Source organism: Dermacentor andersoni, chromosome 7 (genome assembly GCF_023375885.2).
Source record: "Dermacentor andersoni chromosome 7, qqDerAnde1_hic_scaffold, whole genome shotgun sequence".
NCBI classification, from domain to species: domain Eukaryota; kingdom Metazoa; phylum Arthropoda; class Arachnida; order Ixodida; family Ixodidae; genus Dermacentor; species Dermacentor andersoni.
In genome coordinates, this window is record NC_092820.1 from 26,145,656 (window position 1) to 26,167,365 (window position 21,710).

Sequence of the window (21,710 nt, forward strand, 5' to 3'; positions counted from 1 at the left end):
TTTTTTATTATGGTGCTCCCGTAACAGCAAAAGTAAAGGCATTTGATAAACGGCCGAAAGCCACCACTGTTTCTCACTTCTCCGCTACACTTCTTACTCGCGCCTTTTTTTCCTACACTACAAATGCAGCTGAAGCTAAGAGTTGCATTGCACAGCAGAAGAAAGCATCCTCCAGTCTCAGCCCCTGATCCCCCTCCCCATGAAGCTGGCTGAATGGAAGTTTCAGTGTGCATAATCCGTGAGCCCTCCACCACTGTCGGAACACAAAATTGTTTGAGATACCTAAACCAGGGTCTTGACAAAGTCTCAGGGAGAGAAATTAAAGGATATTCAAGAACTTTCCAGTCCCTGTGAAAGATTTTTAAAAGGTTCAAGGTCCTATGCAAAAGCAGGATAAGATCAGCATGCTGATCTTCTCCTAAAGTTAAAGTGCCTACTGTTTGAATAAAAGCCTTGAAGTTCAGTGCATGTGTTCAGCAGTATCTGTGCCTTTCTATATGCCCCTTTTTGTGCTGATGACAAGTTGCACAGTTCAAACTAAACCATTATCGTGCTTAACAAACATGAACATTAACAAACATGAAGGTGACATTTCTCGAAGCCGAAGTGTACAGTGAAACACCGCTACTAGGAACACCACATTAACAAACTTTTCATATTAACAAACTTTTCAGAAATCTCCTGCTGTCTTCTTACAGTTTCAATGTAAAAACATTTCAGTACTATGAACTTCAGAATACCGAACTTTTCCGAATAGCGATTGTTATTCAGTTTCCCTGTGATGTTAAACCTTTTCTGGTGATGTCGTAGATCTTTTTCATTCTATTCTGCAAAGCCAACATTTTTGGGCTCTCCGTGAAAACCTCAATGGCTTTGGACCTGTTGCATTTCAAAATTGTACTCGTTTAAACATTGAAAACTTTATGGAATTTTTAAGATTTTACCTGTGCTCTACAGCAGTCCCTTGCAATCACAGCCCCGTCCTTCAAAAGGAGGGGATTTGTATTAAATCAATGTATTGCTCCTGTTTAAGTGACCTGTTCTTATTATTTTGTGACAAACATATTTGCACATGCCTTGACACAGCATGCGCATCTAAGATTATACATATTTTCAATATGTTGATGATTAGCGAGTTATCCTAAAGGATGTGTGGCCTGAGCATTCTGAAGAGCTTGTGAACCAAGTGCTTGGTGCTTTTGATTCTTGTGGCAAAAGATTCAAATTCACATCTGAGTTACCTGAAGAGGGGTGCCTTCAATTCATATCAATATTGTTTTTCATGACGGTCAGGTGCGCTATTCATACCATCCACGGTCCAAAAGCCAGTCCTTAGCTACAGTTTAGCCCATTCCAATATTCTGAAAAGACGCATTGCAAAATAGTGCGTGCATAATCCTCTCAAAGTTTTGTGACCATAAGGTTGCATGCAGCGTTCAGCTGCAAGTACTACGCCTGCAAAATTATGGGCTTCTATAGCAGGAAGCCTGATTAAAGAAGTGAATTGAGGGAGCCAGACATCCCACAATGAGCTTGAAACCAAAAAGGCATCGGCTGTTGCGCCATACATTCATGACTTGACCCAACGCCTCATGAAAGTGGCTGGGAAATGCGCCACCCTGGTCGTTTTTTCGGCACCTGGAGGGCTTGTACGTATGTGCAATATCGTGAATAGTGCTGCCAAGGCTGACTGCAGATCACAGGACACTAGATGTTTCGAGAAGTGCAGAGTGGGTGTGGTGTGCAGGATGCCACTTTCATGTGGAAAATGTTATGCGAGCTAGACCAGCCGATGCACGAATGAAAGTCTGAGAGAGCACCGCACTGCTGTTAAGTCGGTGGCAGGGGGTGAACATAAGCAGATCATGGCAGGCGATGCTTGTGCAAGCCTGACTTTCAGGGCACCTGTGTCATGCGCAGCTTTGCAAAGCAAGCTAGAAAAATATTTGAAACTTTGCGCATTAACAATGAAGCTGATAAACGAGTCCTTGCATGACAAGAAAAAAGCATATCTCATGCGGAAGTGGAATTCCCTTGAGTGACGATTGCACCTTCTACATCTTTTTGTAGGTTTTTGCGCAATATGTGCGTTGCTGCTTTTTATCATTAAGCCCTTCAGTTGATGTCTAGCGCCCGTCCAGTCTGTGTCTCTGTGTGTGTGTGTGTGTGTGCCTTTGCGCTTGTCATGATGTCCAAGTTCAGCTATCAACTACTAGCACTAACTATTGCATTAATGAGAAGTACATATTAGCACGCTTTATAAAAAGCCAGAGGAGTAGCACTATGCTGACCGGAAATGAGAAATGGTAAGAATATTCTGGCTCAAAACAACATTTCAAGTTTATCAACACTGACAAGCAAGTAACTCAGAAAGTTGGTGTACGTTAAAGTTTACCTTTTGAGTGATATAAGGGACAGGAGGAAGACAACAGGACACAAAAGCTAACAATTCAACTTTAATTTTGATGCAAAAATTAAAGATAATATTTATACTGCGTGTGCCCTTGTACTGCACAAGCGATCTTTTAAGACAAAGGGCACAAGTTGCAATGCAAATGTACAAAATCATGATAAACAGTACTTGCATAAAAATAGAACAAATAAGCACGGAGTGATCACTATTCCGTGTCATTTAGAGAGTATTCCTCTTTGTAATGCAATCATAATGAGCACTGGCTGAGAGATGTCCCTCTTTTTTAAATGGTAGGCCTCAGTGATAGTGTTGATCAATCGGTAGCCTTAAGTAAACAAAACAGATGAACAATCTAAATCTGGCGTGCATCACCAGTTGTGTCAATGCATCGTCAAGTGGCATGAGCATACTTGCCCCTTGAGTGAATAATGGTGCTCTCCTGGGCACATGGTGATGCACTTGCCAGTTTCCCCATGTACAAGGTCGTCCATTCTCAGTACGAAGATGGTGCAGGGTGGCCGAACTCCGCGGATTGCCAGCGTGCATGGCATGGTTGCGCAACGAAGCTAAGCGGCGCAGGCGCACAGGCGCTTAGAGGTGGGACTTCATGGCCTGTGTCATCCGCTAAAGCATGGCGTGCTCCCGCACTTTAGCAAATGACGCGAAGCTCCACACCCCCCTTGCGCACCTGCGCCACTTAGCTTCGATGCACCACTGCGCCATTCACGCTGGCACTCCGCAGGGCGTGGCCACGCTGAGCCGTGTTCGTGCCAAGAGTGGACGACCCTGCACATTTGACCAAATATACACATGACCAGAGGCATAGACTACACTACTAATGATGGACACAAGACATATTTAGTGCTAATTTATACAAATCTCCCTTGTCTGTATGTCTTTCTCAATGCGCTTGTGGAATGCTATGCACACATATTTCCAGCAAAAAAATAAAGTAGGCAGGTATGCAGGACAGTCCACATGTGAACTGAGAAAAGCGAGCAGGCAAGCGAGGTTCGCTTGGTTAAACATACCACCAAATATGTCTAGTGTGTGTCGGGGGCAGTGTACTGCATTCCAATCACGTGTGGTCAAATGTTAGGGAGCTGACAGGCCAGGAACTAAATATGTACCAAAGAAATCACCACATTTCACCGAGAAGACCAGCATGCTCGTCTGACTTGGCCGTACATTGCCGCAACAGGGCTTTAGGCCAGATTAAATTAGTTCATCTGTTTCCACCCACGGTGAAAAATTGACAAGAGAAATCAGTGAGGCATACCACAAGATAAGATGTGTGAGCAAGCCCCCATTGTGTGAGCAAGCCTCCATTATGAATGCATGGAAAAAGGCGTCCTCTCTAGATTACAAGGGATAGAAATTAGTCTGGGACTATTCACCTTTTTTTTACGCAAATACTGTTTATTGTGATTTTTTGCCTTTGTATTACAACTCACATTTTCCTTCTGAAGGAACTTGTGCACAATATAAGCACACATTCAGTGTTATTTTTAATCCTTCCATCAAAATAGTCAGTCGTTATCACTGGTCATGTTGTATAGTCTCCCTTCCCTTACTGTGTAAATTTTGTCCTCAAGAGTTATATCAACTGACTGGCAAACTCAAAACGACACTACGAATTTCACCTAGAGGATACGGCTGGTTCTCAGAAATTGCACAAATACAGCGACAGGCGTCTGTCGGCACACTGTAGCAATAATGGGTGCAAGCTACCTTTGACATTGCTGCAATACAACAGTTGTCACATGGCTACAACCCTTAAGACACAAGAGAAATGTAAGTGCACAGCAAAAACAAGCAGGTTCATCAACCACAAATTTGACTTCAGCAGCCACAACATAGGCAGTTTCATGTAGCTAAAGCATTAGCTAATATGGGGAAAATACATGCACAAGCACCCTTAGCTAGAGATACCTGCATACCAACATAAAACCATGAGTTGCAGTGCATATGATGCTTGTTCTTGACACTAGTACTTTGCGAAAAATAGTTTTTGGATTACGTACAATGCTTTCAAATCATTTGCCCAGTAATCAGACTTTTTGACAGCATTACAATTTTGATTTGCTAGTTGAAAATATTTTCACCCGAATAGCACCAAACAGAATAAATAGAAAACTGCCCACTGTGCTGACCAAATACGTGGAAAGAGACCCAAAGTAATAGAATTATTTGTAGACAGCTGTAGACTTAGAGCTTGTTGGCTGATAATCGCTATTAAAATTACATCACTGCAAAGCAGATGTTCTGTGTGGTGCTGTTGAAATCAAGTTCACTTGATGAGCAACATAGCAATAACCAGCAAATGCTTTAGCAATAGCAAGCAGACAATGTTGCACGTGCAAAATCGCAGGCTTATTTAATGATAGTGAATCAATAGACTGAACTATGTACCAACTATGTGGTCTATGCTGTATAGACAGAAAGTCAAAAAAGATTCAATTGGACACAGACTCTGCCACAATGCCTACTTGCATGAATGGGTATAGCTTAAGAAGACTATAAAAAAAGTACAGAAAGAAAGCAAGCTTACTAGAAAACTCCTCACTACTGTAGTACCTACTGCACAGTGAATACCGGCCTTCATGTACCATTTAAAGAAATTCAAGCTCGTGGCCATTGTTCTGGGAACACGAGAAATAATTGTGAAATTAATGCAGAAGGTTGGGCTAGTTGGCGTTGACACAGCTCCTTTGACCAATGCACGTAGAAGCTGCACATAGAACCAAATGCACATAGAAGCTGATAAGCATCTACAAGAAGCCATTACAAAGCATTCACCAGATTCTTCTGAAAACACAACACTTATTTATCAGCTAGTACCAGTGATGGAGTGCTTACGCATTCATCAGCAGCTTTCGAAATGCAAAACACCTCAAACATTTCCCTATCTAACTGCCTGGCAAACTGACTGAGCACTTGTGTGGTATGAAAACACGGGGAGCATTTATGGGTACTTCAGTGGTGGTCAGCCAAGTGGCCACCGCTTGTGAGAGCATTTACAGCGTTACGGTACTCCACAAGCCACTCATTCAGGCACCTGTTTGTTCAATATACCACTTTCCACAGGGAAGTGGAATGTAGTATGCCACCACTACATTTCAGTTAACAAAGTGGGTGAAGTGCTCCTTAGTGCATGTACCTTGACTCCTTACAATGTTTACCAGCCTGCACATTCTTGTGAGCATTAGTGGTGCTGAAAAAAACGCTTACACCACACTTGTTCGCCACCTTTCTTCTAGGCGGTGGGACACCCTGTCTACGTATGGCAGAGCTGCATGGCTGCCACTGGGACATGCGTTACTGCACGTCCAGTGGGAAATGTGGTAGTGCCAATGACTTTCTTGTTGTGCTGGCTTTGCTCTTAAAAACACTGTGGGTGTTTTTGAACAGTGTTCAGTAGGACTCAAGTTCACACGAGTTGCCAGAAGATGGTCGCATGTAATCATTCGATATTCGTGTAATTTTGAATCATACTTTCCTTTCTAATATATACTCTCTTAGGAAAAAGAAGCGCTTGCTCGACGACCGTTTGGCACACTCCATGTTAAAAAATGCATAGCTCCTAGCTGCCCGAGAGCTGTTCTGGTTAAATCTTGTGCACCAGGTTTCCTGCAGCACTCAGCAACAAGCGAGCCATTTATGTAGGGCCGGCTATCTCTATAACACCTTGGTGTCAGTTACTGGGAGCCTCGTTAAAGAGGTAAAAACTGATCTGGCAGCTGATGATGATGATGATGTGTGGAGTTTTGTGGCGCAAGGGCCAGGTTTGGCCAAAGAGCGCCATAACAAGTGGTAGTGTTAACGATGTATTATGGAAGATATGACTTGGCTGTAAAGTGGCCTAAAAATACTCGCTGTAAAATGCGTAAAATCTACGTGCTATAAAATTATGGCGATGACTAATGACGAATACTATGAACATTAAAATCCATTGTGAAAGAATGATGCATTGTTTAAAATATGCGAGATGTTAAATTGCTTACAGCACTACTGCCTCGCCAGAGCCCTTGAACCACAAGGGTCTAGAGGCATGTGCTATTCACAATAATTATCGCAGCGGCATCCTCTGGAGAGAGGAAGCGCTACGAACGTGTGGGGCTAATAACATGCAACACAACATCTTTCAAAAAACCTAGGACAGCGTTGCTATCAAAGAGTGGTTCTGGACCAAGTAACATAACAGGATGAAGGGGGATGTGGTGCCGGTATGCCAAGAGAAAATGTTTTTTTCTTTCGGATTCGGCTTCCCGACACTCCAGTAGGACGTGGAGGACGGTCAGCCTCTCCCCGCATCTGCCACAGGTTGGAGGCTCGTTTCCCGTGAGTAAAAAGTTATGTGTGCCAAATGTGTGCCCTATTCTTAGACGGCAGAATAGGACATCTGTACGGCGGGATTTTGTTCCAGGAGGCCAAAAACCTAATTGTGGCTTTATTACATGCAGTTTATTATTTATTTCTTCGTCCCACATGCGTTGCTAGTGCTTTCGTAGTTTCCTTCTGAAGAAAGGCTTCAGGTCTGTGACCGGGACGGAAGCAGTAGGATGAACCGCATGCAATGAAATTGATGTGGCCATCTGGTCGGCCAGAACGTTTCCCTCGATGCCCCTATGTCCAGGCACCCAGCATATGATCACATGTTGGTTAGATATATATGCTTTACACAGTAGAGAGTAGAGTTCATTAATTACCGGATTTTTGTGGCTATAGAAAGACATCAAGGCCTTCACAACACTAAGGGAGTCCGTATATATAACTGATTTCTGGAGTTTTGATTTATTTATATGCTTTGCGACCGTCAGGAGTGCGTAAGCCACAGCCCTAAAGATACTAGTTTCCGGATGCAGTACGTCGGATTCCGAGAAGGATGGACCGACGGCTGCATAGGACACCCCGTCGCGTGACTTTGATGCATCTGTGTAGAACTCCGTGCAGAAGTATTTGTGCTGGAGTTCCCGGAAATGCATCTGGATTTCAATCTCTGGAGCATGCTTTGTGACTTCCACGAAAGATATATCACATTGTATGAGCTGCCACTCCCAAGGAGGTAGCAGCTTAGCTGGATGCATTAGGCGAATGTCGAGGAGTGTAACGTGCATTTCTTCACTAAGCTCCCTCACACACAGCGAGAAAAGCTGTCTTACGGAGGGACGACTGCGAAAGAGTGTAGCATATGTCATGTCATTAATGGTATTAAAACAGGGATATTGAGGATTTGAGTGGACTTTCAGAAAATATGTTTGGCTGATGTATGTTCTCTGCAGATGAAGTGACCACTCATTTGATTCTAGATATAAACTTTGTATGGGACTCGTTCTGAAAGCGCCAGTGGCCAGTCGAATTCCTAGATGGTGGACTGGGTCTAGCATTTTTACTGCGCTCGCGGCGGCAGAGTGATAAATCACGGCGCCATAGTCAAGTCGTGATCGAATGAGGCTTTTATAGAGATTCATTAAGCACTTCCTGTCACTACCCCATGTAGTCTGGGATAGAAGTTTGATTATGTTCATCGTTTTTAGACATTTGTCTTTAAGATATTTAATGTGGGGGACGAATTCTTGGTGTATCCATATTGGTAGTAAATAAGTACTGTGTATACGGAAACAGAAGTATTAATTACAGAGATTTCAGAGCTTAGGTTCCAGAGTTCTTTCGAGGCCCTGTAACCGGGGTTTTACTCTTTTTGAAGCGTTCGAGGGAACCTCGCCGCTCCTTAGGCGCTTGGTGCGCCTTGAGGATAGGTGTTGTGTCCATTGCCTCTTGTGAGGCGCCGGACACGTGCTCTTGCGAGCGAGAAGGTTCCCGGGAAAGTCTCGCCTTGGAGGGCAAGACTCCTGCGCCCACCAGCCCGGAGGTCGATGGGGCTCCCTGAGGGATTTGGCTGCGCCGGCTGTTGCCAGCGCTGGAAGGGGCCGGGGAGGTTGGGGCAGTCTCGGCTGCGCCCACCTTCGGAGTCGATGGCCCCGTCTGCTGTGTTGACGGAGCAGCGCTAGCTGCAACCGCCGCGGGGGCAGATGGCGTAACTGCCGACTCACCGTCTGTGGGTCGGACAGCCGCCAGAGGCCGTTGTGGCGCTGCCCCCCTACGCGCCACATCGGCAAAGCTGCTCTTAGACAGGTATGACACCCGCCTCCGTGCCTCTTTGAAAGTGATATTTTCTTTTACTTTTATGGTCACAATTTCTTTTTCTTTTTTCCAGGACGGGCAGGACCGCGAGTATGCGGCATGCTCGCCATCACAGTTGACACAATGTGGAGTGTTCTGGCATGTTTCGGAGGAATGTTCTTTGTCACTGCACTTGGCACAAGTCAGCCGGCCTCGACAGTTCTGTGAACTGTGACCGAACCTTTGGCACTTAAAGCATCTAAGGGGGTTGGGCACGTATGGCCTAACACGAAGTTTGATATAACCGGCCTCGATGGACTCGGGAAGGACACTTGAGCCGAAGGTGAGTATCAGGTGTTTCGTTTTGATCTCTTTTCCATCTCGCCTCATCTTAATTCGCTTAACATTGATAACATTCTGGTCACTGAAGCCCTCCAAGAGTTCAGCCTCAGTGAGCTCCATCAAGTCATCGTCAGAGACAACACCACGGGTGGTGTTCATCGTGCGGTGCGGGGTTATAATTATTTGGGTTTCCCCAAATGAAACTAGTGTTGACAATTTTTCATATTGTTTTTGATCGCGGCGCTCCAAGAGGAGATCACCGCTTGCCATCCTCGACGCCTTATATCCAGGACCAAAGACTTCAGTCAATGACTTCGAAACAAGGAAGGGTGAGATAGTTCTTACTGGTTTCTCTGGTTTTTCAGAGTGCATCACGTGAAAACAAGGGAAAGATTCTTTTTGCCGTCCAAAAAACTGGAATACTTCATCGGTGCGCGCTCTTTTCTGAGGGCGATTACGAAGTGGAGGGAAGGATGTTGCCATAAAGGAATTGAATTTTCGGCAATACCACCAGCCACCCACCATGGAGTCCTACAAGGGGACGCTACAGAGACTGTAAGAACAGGTCCTGTAAACGCCAGCTGTACGTCATCACTATAACCAAATATGAAATAACCTAGGTTGGCTAATCACACAAGGTTAACCCTTGCTGCCTGGAAAATTTGGAAGTAAGCGGAAGGAAGGAGAAGACAGGAAAGATGAAAAGGGAGAGAAAGACGAAGGCTGGAGGGAGAGAGAGACAGGAAAAGGCAACTACCGATTTCCCCCGGGTGGGTCAGTCCGGGGGTGCCGTCTATGTGAAGCAGAGGCCAAAGGGGTGTGTTGCCTCCGCCGGGGGGCCTTAAAGGTCCAGACACCCAGCATCGGCTCAACCCCCAGGATCCCCCTTTCCCCAGACACGGCTAAGCCGCGCACGGCTACACGCGGGAGGGGCCAACCCTCGGGTGCTCGGGTACGTGGTGTCGCAACACACCAAACGCCTGCTGACGCAGACGCCCCTGCGGGGGATCTGGCAGCTGCTCGGTGCAATAACGCACGTCCCAGTGGGTGCCCTGTGGCTGTGCCATATGTACACGGGGTGTCCCACCACCTAAAAAAAGTGGCAAACCAGTGCAGCGTAGGTGTTTTCTTCAGTGCCACTAAAGCTCGCAAGAATGTGCAGGTTGGTAAGCAACGCCGGGAATCACGGTACATGCACTAAGGAGCATGTCACCCACTTTCTTAACTGCAATGTGGGTGTGGTATACAAGATTTCACTTCCCTGTAGAAAGTGCTGTATTGGACAAACGAGCAGGTGGCTGAACGAGAGGCTTAGGGAACACCGGAACGCTGTAAACGCTGTAGCGGGCTCTGCCAATTTGGCTGGCCACTGCCGAAGATGTGCTCGTAAATGCTACCTGTGTTTTCAAAACAAGCAAGTGCTCAGCCGGTTTGCCAGGCAGTTAGATATAGAAATATTTGGTGTTTGGCATTTCAAAAGCTGCTGATGAATGTGTAAGCACTCCTTCACTGGAACTCACTGATAAAGGAGTGTTTGTTGTACCTTGAGAAGAACCTGGTAAACAACGGTAAGCATGCTGCATGCTTAGACCCGTGACATATTTGCCCATTACACTTTGAGTCCTTACATGTGCAGAAACAGCACAAGTGTGTAGCATAAACGGAAAAAAGTGGATATAAAAAGTATAACATAGGAAAGTTTCAAATCAATAAAACAAAAGGTAGATATAATGTGTACTAAGCAAAATAAGATGTAACGCACAGCCAAGTGATTGATGCAAGAAAAAATAAACCTCAAGACACGTTAGGTCTAGTTTGAAAGTGAACAAGGTAATGTGTACATAATGTCTACAAACACAAATAAGCAGCAAGTTGAATAAAGTTGAACAGATATTTAGCCGATATACTAAGCAGTGCTGAGTAATATGTCCATAAACATATCGACGAAAGACACCAAAATCCTACTTTTGCAAACACATACACTTCAGTAATACCTCACCAGACCATCCGATTAAACACCGTGCTGCTGCAGCCATAGCTCCTCCCTGACGTGGACACTGTTGTTGGTCATGGCCTCACCACTGCAAGATAAGTTCTGTATTAACTTATAGCAGTGGCACTTTAAAAAGTCACATTGTGAACACATGCAAAGAGCACCTAAAAATTCACAAAAACAATGTTTGCACCACTGCAAGGTGGGAACAGAGCACAAGGTCGAAGTCACTTATGAATATCGTGATAATAAGGACCCCTTCATGACAGCAAAATTTTTAATACATGCAGCTACATTAGATTACAAACAAATGTTTGTTTACGTAGCAATTCATTTTTTTCTATCACTTAAAGCAACTTACCCTTGCCATGTCAAGTTATGTCAAAGTTATGTCAAAACACGTTGTCTCAAAACTTAAGCTGTAGTAGTAGCAAGCCGTGATTGCTTACATTTTTTAGCCCAAACACTATTAGGGAGATTTCGTGCGCGACGGCTTTGAGCGAGAAAACGGGCCGTCGCGCGAACAGATTGCTCGTTCTTGTCGCCTGGTTCTGGAAATCTAGAATTCGTCGCTCGTCGCCCAGAAGTGCTATGGGCGACTAGAAAATAGCGTGAAGCCCCAACTGGATGTACATCAGTCGAGTCTACCACTTGTTGCACGGAACGAGCAAACGACTATTTTGATACGTGCAAGGTTAAGAACCTACTGCAAGACTTTAAAGAAATGTTTTACGCTGCTCCTTTGAGTAAAACACAGCAACTTAAATTAATAAAGCACACGCTTGACCACTTTTGGCGCGTATTTGCTGCCCTCATACTGGCAACACCGAGGAGACGGCTCTCAATGTCGTCGCTCGCATAGGGTACGGCGTGTAGGGAACGAGCAAGCGCGACAGCCATCTACATCGCGTCGCTGTCGCGTGCAAGATCACTTGCATGGTGCTTATACTTTTTCCCTCTAATTGCTCGGAAACCGACGACCGCGTAAACAGAAATTATTTACAACCTCGAAGCATACGCAAGAGAGGAAACGTCATTGCAGTAAGAATAGGTGAAGAGGCAGATGAGTCATTATTATCCAACTTCAGCAGAAAAGCGGCAGCTCGCGCAAATGAGGACTGTTGCCGAACCTAACCCCTCTCACCGGAAGGAAACGCTCATCCTGATTTTTCATTTAGCATTAAGCCAATAAAATTGCGCAACCAAATTATGTCAACCAGCGCTCAGCAAGCATCAGCACAGTCAATGTCGTCGTGGGAGTTCTATTTCCTACGCTCGCAAGGCGCTCTATGCACACACGAGAAGCACGCACAGCATGCGTGTAGTTAGGAAGCACGAGTACTCACCTTTTAAATGGTACGTACGATGCGATCGAAAAGCACCCTCCAAGTTGCCGGGGCTGCAAAGTTATTCCCGCATACATGCCGTTGCGCAGTGGACGACCTGCGGAACGCTAATAATACGCATTATTTCTTTGCGACGTCTACCGCACTCTCCACAACAACGAGGGACAAAGGGAACGCACTCCATGGCTTGAAAATCGTTGGTCCGCGTTTGCCTGGCGCGCCACACATACCGAGAGTTTGCAGCGAGACACAAGCTATCTTCTGGCCCTTTTGTGCACGCGAACTAAGTCACAGTTCATTACAGCAAACGCAAAAACACGATCAAACAAACACACCGTAGCAACTCGTACGACCGACAGCACATGTAAACAAGGAAACAAGATTAGTGGATGGATACTATGAGCAGCCTCTTTGAAACGGGGCGGTGGGTGGCGCTACCTGTAGAATTGGGAGGTTTATGTGGCCTCCGCGATGTCTAAAATAATAACCAGCACACACTCGCTTTGTCCCTTGTGGCGCCCAACTACATATAGATGTTGCAATACAAAAACAACCATCTCACAGTCTATATTATTTGCTTTACTTGAGCGCAGAAAGAAATTTTATGACGTATTTTTGATTTCCAGGAGCTTCCGCCACATGCGGGCAGCAAAAATATGGCCTTCGAGATTCGCACATGCCATTCTTAGGAAGCCTTCGCTGGGCTGTGATTTGAACATATATACATAAAAAGGTTTAGTAAAACAGGAAAAAAAAATAGGTGTGGAAAGCCAGTGGGTGGAGCCCTTAGTCCAGAACTCCACTGGCTTGAGCGGTCCGCCGTGCCTGGTCGAGGCTGGCGAGCCAAGTCTCCCATTGCTCCCCTACGGAACGTTTGCCGCCTACTTTCAACCGTTTTGAAGCCCATCCATGCCCGTCCACGACGCTTTGCGCTGCTGCCCGTGAATTGGCCCGTGCTAGCTGCGCCGTCACTTCTTTCTAAATGACTTGTTGCTGTCGTCGTCCTCTACTGTAGCATTAGAAATTGGTGACATGTTCTCGGAGGTACACGTCCAGTGTGCGATGTTTCCGTGCGCGTTGTAACTTATTCAGTCAGAAAGCATCAAATCTACGAGGATTAATCGCTCGTGTGGCGGGGTTACACCCGTGTCATCCGCATTGATTTCGTTTTGGTGTGGTGAATGTGTGCGTATTGCGCTCCTGTCTCCATGCGATTTGTATTTATCGTGCGGCCCGCTAATATTCCTCGAAAAAACCGCATGTCTCTGCCGCGTGAATGTGTCCTGTGTGGCGTGCGCCAGAAATGTGCGGCGGTGTACAATGTGTTCGCAGCCAAGTGCTACCGTGCATTCCAGCGAATAGACGCGGCTGCTTATGCGTGGTTTTATTCAGTGTTTCTTCATTATCTTTGTGATTTACTTGCATCTGCGATAGAATTCACAAGGTACCCCAGTTGAAAAAGACAACAGGAATTCATGTCGCAACTACAGAAATTTATGTTGTACGACAGAAGTTCCGGACGTTTCCGTATCTGACAGACATTTGTGACGTTACGACAGAAATTCTGATGTCGCGAAGACCAAGAGTTCTGAAGTCGCAACAGAAACGTTCTGTCGAAACAACGAGAGTTCTGAAGTCGGAACAGCTTTCTATCGTGACAGCGACTCGGACACAAAGTTGCGTGAAAAGCTGCCTCGCTCGAGTCTCATTAACCTGGTACAGCGCTGCCGTGAGAAGCCAGTATGCTGTCAGAATGAAGACTCATCCACGAATGTTTATGTAGCTATTTTGCATTGAGCAGACGAATTATGTGCGTGCTCAACAGTGTAAAGAGCGAGAGATAACTGTCGAAATTAGCAGTAAGAACCCTAACAGTGTCCCCAGTCACCGTTGTCTATTTCTGAATTTCTTATTCAATAGGGATATCGTACAGCAAAATCGATGTTCTAGCACTCCACGATGTACCTGTCGATGGTAACAACACCTTTGCTCTTGTAGAGATGCGGCCGCTGACGCGGCGGAGGGAACGCGAATCTTGGCTTTTCAAATACAAATGCAAACAGCAATGCGGACAGTGATTTTTACTGTTGACATAGCCAAAATGTACCATTCACACGCGTGGGCGGCGTGGTGTAGTGCTAACGTGCATTGTAGTTGCTTTTCTTCTTGCTTTTGTTTCTGCCGCAACACGCATGCTCTCTCTAAAGCAATTGTTTTCGCTTCGGTTTTGAACATCTCCCAAGCTTCTACAACATTTTTTGCATCCTCAAGGAGAACAGCGTCTAATTTCTCTTTTATTCTTTTAAGAAATACTTCATCTTGCATGAGATTGTCGTTGAGTTTCCATAGGTGCCAATTAAGTTTCTGTTCTTTCTTTTTCATACCTATCGTAACCGTTACCAAACAATGATCACTGAAACTGATACATTCTACACCATATTCAGAAAGTAGCGGAACTAAGTGAACAGGAACATAGATGCGGTTTAACCTTGAGTGGCTGTCTCCTTGAAAATGCGTATATTGCACATGACTGTAAGAACCAAGAACACTCCCAACATCGTCTAGATCAACATCACACAAAATTTCATGCAGAAGTGCGGCACCTTTATCTTGGCTAAGTTGCTTTTTCGATCGATCTATCGGCCGGCATAGACAATTGAAGTCGCCAAACATTAGAACGTGTCTTTCACACCGCAAGAACCTGTTGAACACGGAAAGCGGCGGGGCTGGTATATTTGCACATGATATTAAAGAACTTAAAGTGAAACTTGAAGCGATTGATGAAGAGAGATATCGTGGCGCGGTTTTAAGAGCACGCGCTGAACCTGTATGGCTGGGTGAAACGCCCACCAAGCGAGCTTTAAGTGAAGAGAAGAGGTACGCTATGACCAAGGAAGTAAAATAAATCGTTTATCAAGGGCAGCTTACAAATAACGGGGAAATGATAGAACGTGCTTTCGTTGACTACTATAGCACGCTGCTAAGCAAGAGGACAAGCGAGATCTCTGTGTTTAAGAGTGAATATTTACCTCTTATGCCGAAAATTGATGGTGAACTTAAGGATGCCCTTGAGAGGCCGATTTCTGTAGCAGAAATTGAAAAGGCTATAGATGACCTTAGTGTAAGGAAATCGCCTGGACCGGACGGACTTGGGGCAGCAATATATAAAATTTTCAAGGTTGAAATGGCTGAGGCTCTGCACCGCGTCATAACCAAGTGTTACGAACAAAAATGGACGCCTCCTTCTTTCCGACAGACACACGTAGTACTGATACCTAAATCAACAGACCACATTAAACTTCAATCCGTAGAGGCCTACCGGCCAATAAGCTTAGGAAATATTGATTATAAAGTATTTATGAAGGTGCTCGCCCTTCGCCTTCAAAGTGTAGTCAAATCCCTAGTAGGTACACATCAGACATGCGGTATAAAAGGCAGGACTATATTCACAAATATACATATAGCGCGAAGCATACTTGAATGTTGCTATACGATGGGAGATCATGTAGCTATGCTACAACTAGATTTGGCCAAAGCATTTGACAGGGTGTCCCACGAAATCCTGTTTATGCTTCTTGATTATGTTAATGTCGGATCAGTAATTTTGGACGGGGTAAAAATGATGTATGATGGTTGTACCACAAACTTAATTATTAACAACAAACTGAGCAGGCCGATTGCAGTAATGTCTAGCATAAAGCAAGGCTGTCCGACCTCGGCCTTGCTCTTTGCACTTTATTTAGAACCTTTCTGTTTAAAGTTACTACATAGCCATAATATTCGCGGGTACACATTCCTTGGTAGAGAAATAAAAGTTTTAGCTTATGCCGACGACATAGCAGTGTTCTGTCGCGATAAACAGAGCATTGCAGAAGCTGTGAGAGAAGCCCAAGCTTTTTGCAATGCTTCCGGTAGTGCCATATGTTGGTCAAAATGTTTAGGGCTTTGGCACGGGAATTGGCCAGATGCACCAGAAGTCTTTTGCAAAATGCAGTGGAGTGTATTACCCGGCACTTATCTTGGGGTTCCGCTCAGTGCCTACCGTGAGCCAATCGAATACTGGACGAGTGAGAGAGACGGAATGAAAGAGCAAACTAACAAATGGGAAGGCCACAACTTTTCGATGTTTCCTAGGGCCAAAGTATGTAATATCTTTTTAGTAGCTAAAGTGTTCTACGTCCTGCAGGTGCTATGCATGAGCCGATCTTCAATTCAAAAAATACACAGAGTGTTTGCAGAGTTTATTTGGGGTTCGGTGTGGGAATGCACGAGCAGAAGTAATTTGTTTCACACATCGCGCAATGGGGTACTTGGTTTAACGCATTTGTTTTTCAAGCAACTTGTATCGAGATTTGTTTTCTTCCGCGACCAAAGCGATGGGTTTCTGCGGACGGTAATCCAAGTGAGATTGCGCGATGCTTTGCCCGATTTTGTGGTATCGTCCCACGCAATCAAACCGATGGCACTAAAGGGCTATCTGCGTGAAGTTTCCATGGCGATACGTCTCCTAAACGCTCGTTTTTCGAAAGACTACTTGTTTGCAGTCTCACGAAAACAAATGTATAAGGATCTTGTTGAAGTGTTTGTACCTACACCAGTGTATCGTTCTATGTATTACTTAGGGCCTGAACGAGATGTTTTCAAGCGAGTCAATAATATGCCTGTACGAGCTAACACAAAATCATTCTTTTTCAAACTGCATACCGGCACACTGCCTGTTAAGCCATGGCTAAGAAGCAAGGGCTAGTTTGTCCCATGGTCAGATAACTGTCTTATATGTAACAAGGAAGAAACTGTCGAACATATTTTTCTTGACTGCGACGATGCCCGCTTTCTTTGGGACATCCTGCAAAGAACATTAAAAAAGGAGCTTCCTATCACTGCGTTCGGAATAAGGTTTTTGCCATGTGCTGAACCTGACGGTGTGCCGCTGGACATGTTGATGCTATTGTGTACGCAAAGTGTGTGGCGAACTCGTATGGCTGTACGCAATGCTGATGTTGATGCAAGGTCAGCAATGTATTATTTTACTGAGAACGTTAATTATACAAGCGAAGTGTTGAAACTGCTGAGTGATCCGCGAAATTGGCTATCAGTGTTGGACAGTTTGGTTTCGATGAAGCCATTTTAACATGACACGTCAGTCTTAGTAACGACTAGAAGTTTTAACATTCGGTTTTATTTGACAATATTTGTATGTACTTGCCAAGCCGGTAATAAAGAAAAAAAAAGCGGCGTGGTGCAGTGGTAAGATGCTAGACTCATGATCCTCGGGTCCCAAGTTCAAATTCCGGGTGGGAAGTATTTTTTTTTACTTTCATACTTTTCTTTTTTTTGGTACTTATTAATAAATTTACATATCCTTCAAGAGGTCGCTCAATCTTTAAATAAATATTGATCAGGTTGTGTTTTTCATGTGGGACATGACGTCACATTGTGACTAATTTTGTTTTGTCCGCCTTCTTCAATAAGTGTCCTTTTAAAGATGTTCCGGCTTGACAGTTAAATGCCTCTAGTGAGGTTGAAATATCATAGCAATCCAGCTGTAGAAATCGTACTATAAAGCAAACTTATCTAAACTTGTTGCAGTACGTGCATCTCGCGTTGATTTATCAAAATTTCAGCTAGTGCCCAGTGCTGGCGACCTTGCACCACATTAAAGGCAAATATAATTGTTTATTTGTCAGGAGTAGTGTTTGCCATTTCTTCATATCATTAGCTCCAAGTAAAAAAAATTCTCATCTGTGCACTGTTGCCTTTTCCAGTTAAGAAGACATTTTGAGATATTATTCAAAACTAGCAGTTGCATTATGTCGACATGAATTCAGCACTAATATAGGTTGTGCCGTCTATTGTTACTCCATTCAAGTATATATCAGTACACAAAATCTCATTCCTCCATCACCTGTAGTTCGTATGTCATGAGGCAAAAAACAAATTCATTTCAGCTTGTGCTGAAATATGATTCTACACTATCTTGTTAATTTGGTAATTGGCCTTGCCACCAAATTATTATGCATGTAGGATGTTTATATGCATTAGTCTGGACAATGGCACAGAAGATGATATGAGCAACAATGTGCTAACTAAATAATAAGCTCCTATGTCACACTACTGCTAAAATGACAGATTTACTTAGCGAATGTGTGTCAGCTTTTTTGAGTTACAGAACTGCCAAGCCATCTGTAAGCACAGCGTTTGTGTTTAGCAAATACCCTTTGTTCCCATCACAATGTGAAATTCTTTTCTGTTTCTCACGTAATGTTTAGTATAGTGTAACATTAGTAGAATCGAGCATTATGTAACACAAATCTTAGGCACAACTACTGGCTTTCAGCACATCACTCAAAGTTGATTTTATGAAAGCTACAAGCAGAACCTTTCATTGTCATAACCGCTTCCTTTCATGCCTTTCTACGAAGTGTAGGAATGGTACGCATTCATTAGTCATTACATTAAGGTATCTTAAACTACTTGTTTTCTAAAGCTTCCTATTAGGCAACCACGTGGAAGCAGCAAACTACGAAAAACAAGCATAGTATACATGTATTTGTTTTTTCACCATTACTTAAGTACTTCCCATGGAACTTCTGCTTGTGCCAAGGAAAACATGCAGTAATAATTTCCGTTCTTGTAAAAGTTGAATTGTAGGAGATTTAAGGGGGCAAGGAAGTTGAATTGTAATTTGACACACCCTGGCAATATATGGGAGAGAGAGAATGTATCATCAATTTATAAGCCAGCTTTGCCGTGTATCCTGCAATTTTGCAAGCAAATGCGTAATTTCGTGGTCACTGAAACTTTTAAGTTAATGTACGTGATTAAGTTAATTAAGTGCACTTTTAGGTTAATGTACGTGGCACCCACCATTATCACTCCAAATGTTACAACCATTGACACACAGACCGGTCATGTTTTCTGGCTGTCACATATATTCGCTCATTCTTCTTCCGCTATGTGTTTCATGAACCACCGAGTACACCCACCATTCACCCAGCATACACACCATTCACCCACCATTTACATGTCACCCAGTACGTACAGGCTCGTCCACCCTTAGGGTGAACACGGCTCACCGTGGCCGCGCTCCGCGGGGCGCCAGTGCGTCCGGCCCGGCGGCGCATCGAAGCGAAGCGGCGCAGGCGCACACGGACCTCGGGGAGGCGCTTCGCGTCGTCTGCTACAGCGCCGGAGTGCGCCGCTCTGGCTTTGCTGTAAAGTACACTTCGCTAGACCCAGGTGACTGAGGGACCGAGGCGGCGTTGCGGGAAGGCGCATTTCACTAACTGGAGCATTTTCCAGCTGGTTCGGTCTACAGCTTGTGAACAGCCTGCTTAATCAATATACATTAACAGAAACGAGCTTCTCACCACATAAATAACTTAGCATGTTTTTAATAAGTGATGAGGGTAAAAATACAGTCATTTTTTCACGCTCTTTATTAAGCTGGGGCGTAGAGCCGACGCATGATAGTCGTGTCTGAGAACCCAGCCTGAGGCTGTTTTTTAGTTACCGAACGGTGGAGGTCGGGTATGCAGCAGCCGCCGCAACAATGGTCATGCATTCAGCTTCAGTGGTCATTCTTTGCCGGGCTTTACGGGGAGCATCCGCCATCTTCTTGTAAGCCTGGACGATTCGATTCACAGTTTTCAGTGGCCTTTTTGTTATCTCCGATATAACGCGTTGAGAATAGTTATTTAGGCACGGACCTGCAATGCGTCGTCTTTCTTTTTCCGGTACCCGCGACATGGCTAGTTTCCGAAAGTTCGCCGGGGAAATAAAATTATCCTGCACTGTTACAGCGTTTTTATCGCCGAAGTGCCATGGCAACCAGCAACCAAACAAAATGCAATTCATCATGCAATTTGACAGAAATGCGTTTAATGGAAACACCGCTGGTGTTTTTCGATTTGACGAGTCATCCCAAAATTTTAACTCGTGAGCGGCCAGTCACTCGCTTGAGCAGCCGTTGGCTGCACCGCATCGGCATATTAAGCTAGGACGGGGTAGCATGATCTAAGCAAAAAAAAAATAAGAGGGGGGGCCCCCTGGTCAGTTTAACGCCCATGGTCAGTTAAAAAGTGGACTGGCCCGACCACAGCAATCTTGCTTGGGCCGGGCTTGGCTTTTACAAATGTCGTGCCCATTGGCCGACCACCGGCATGCTGTCGGCAGACGACACCATGCCGGCTCATGACCGCCAGTTTAATTATCATGGCCGCGTTCGTCCAATACACAGACCGGCCACTTCCCCACGACGGCAACAGCATCGCTTGTTCGCGGCAAGGGTTCCTGTGCCGTATTCATATTTTGGTTTTACCCACTCAGCCTCACCTCCCCCCCCTACCCCCTAAAATAAAGAGAAATCAATTCCTCCTTTTCTCCAAATTTACCGGATGCCCACCTATATGGTGTAATGCAGAGGCCATGTGTCGCTTCGGGACGTATACCGCACAATTAACAAATTATTATATGCTAGTGAGAATATGCATATGATCTATTCCGAGGAAGTACTGAAATGAAATAGAAGCGAATCAGACTTAATTTCCCGGCAAGACGTAATTTAAGCTAGAAAACAGACATGTAGATTATAGATTTTCCACTACAATTACCTATTCGAAACGGAAGGAAACAGCATTCGCATGCGGCGTGCATTGACTCCAAGGAGAAAAAAAAACCAAAATAGGACGGCGCCACATGTTTTACTTCACCTAATCAATGTAATCAAATAATTGACCGACGATTCCTCTAAATCAGCATGTTACTTCTCGCGTCAGTAGCCGTCAAAGGACTGGCACCGCTTCGGTGATTTTACTCAAACTGCGGCAACAAAAAAAAACCAACAACAGCGACATTAACGCGTCAATAACAGAGTCGCGTAGTAGCGGATGTCACTTCTTAGTTGCTGTTGAAGCAATATTATTACCCTCCTTAATGGTAACATCGATTGCAAACATGATGATGTATGATTGAACAATCGCTCTATAACTTTCTGTTGAATTTATTGCGGGTTTCGGTCCCTTTGGGTAATTAAGCAAATTCGTTCTAGCATCAAGACATGCGCGAAATGGCGCGCTAGGCTCATCACATGATGACTCCAACGGAGAAGAGTGCGCCCAATAGGTTTCTCGGTATGCACTACACCAAGTGCTGTGAGAGTGAAATAAAATGGCCCCAGCGTAATAAAGAGCGCGAAAAAATGACTGTATTTTTACCCTCATCACTTATTAAAAACATGCTAAGTTATTTATGTGGTGAGAAGCTCGTTTCCGTTAATGTATATTGATTAAGCAGGCTGTTCACAAGCTGTAGACCGAACCAGCTGGAAAATGCTCCAGTTAGTGAAATGCGCCTTCCCGCAACGCCGCCTCGGTCCCTCAGTCACCTGGGTCTAGCGAAGTGTACTTTACAGCAAAGCCAGAGCGGCGCGCTCCGGCGCTGTAGCAGACCACGCGAAGCGCCTCACCGAGGTCCGTGTGCGCCTGCGCCGCTT